The 1235-nt window shown below is 40.2% G+C and overlaps 1 pseudogene; it reads right to left on the bottom strand.

Moving 5' to 3' along the window:
- Window positions 1-294: 294 nt before the first annotated feature.
- On the bottom strand, window positions 295-601 carry LOC142841423 (small ubiquitin-related modifier 1-like; annotated as a pseudogene).
- Window positions 602-1235: the final 634 nt, after the last annotated feature.

The following is a 1235-nucleotide window of genomic DNA, read 5'->3' as shown; positions in this document are numbered from 1 at the left end:
CCACGAACCTGCAAATGTACAGCCCTGAAAAGGGCAGTCTCTCTGTGCACACATGACATTTTGTTAAATGAAAAAAGGACAATATTAAGGGAGCTGAAGTTTGATCACTAAAAATCAACACAAAAATAACAACCAATAGTGAATATTGAACACTAGAATTCAGATTAGCAGATGTTCTAAAGAGCTGGAGTGTCCGTATTCAATTTTCATCTTGAACACGTTACAAAAGAACCAATTTTAAAAATAGAAAATGATTGAGAGAAAAGGAAACAGTAAAAATAATTTGTGAAACCATCAAATGGCACTCCTCCCCCATCCAGTTTGTTTCTGATGAACATCAGCCTCATCTTCTTCCATTCCCAGTTCTTGTGGGGTATGTTCATCAGCAATTCTCTGCCCTTCAAAGAGAAATCCAAATGAATCTGTTGGCCCTCCCTGTCTTTGACACTGTGATTTTTTTGAGTTTCTTCTGATGTGTTGCTATTTTCACTTTGAAATGTATCTCACTGCTATCCTATCCAATAACTTCGAGTTTAATGTATTCCCCTTCCTTCTTGTCCCCTAAGTCCTCAGTTGAAGGTTTTATCTCCTGGTCAGACATGGTGATAGTGGCTTTATTGGAGATCTGTGCACCACAGTGGCCTCTGGAAGGCACATCCTTACTCTCTCTATTTTCCTTCAGTTTTCAGTAAGTGAAATTACAAGGTGTCTTCAGGGTTCTGTATCTTGGATGGCTTGTAATCTGATGAATCAAGGGTCACAAGGGTCACGCAATGATGTGAAGTAAAGACATGTACTTTACAGCCAATGGGGCTTCTAATGAGATTCCTAGAAAATTGTAGGTTTGCTGCTGGGGAAGAAGAAAGACCATATATCACTTAAGGGCTTAAGCATAGAATATTGGTGTTTTGACACGATAATTTAAAATAGCTTTCTTTAAAAAGTTTTATTTGTTTTTACTTCATGTGTCTCTTAGTTATTGTTCTATTGCTGTGAAGAGACACCATGACCATAGCAAGTCCTATAAAAGAAAGCATTGAATTGGGGGACTGCTTACAGTGTCAGAGGCTTTGTCATCATGGTTGGGGGCATGGCAGCACACAGGTGGGTATGATGCTAGAAAGGTAGCTGAGAACTACATCCTGATGCACTGGAAGCAGGCAGAGACACTGGGCTGGGTGTGGGTGTTGACACCTCCAAGCCAACTTCAGTGACACACCTCCTCAATAACGCCA

Source organism: Microtus pennsylvanicus, chromosome X (genome assembly GCF_037038515.1).
Source record: "Microtus pennsylvanicus isolate mMicPen1 chromosome X, mMicPen1.hap1, whole genome shotgun sequence".
NCBI lineage: Eukaryota > Metazoa > Chordata > Mammalia > Rodentia > Cricetidae > Microtus > Microtus pennsylvanicus.
This window is presented reverse-complemented; position numbering and strand designations above follow the sequence as displayed.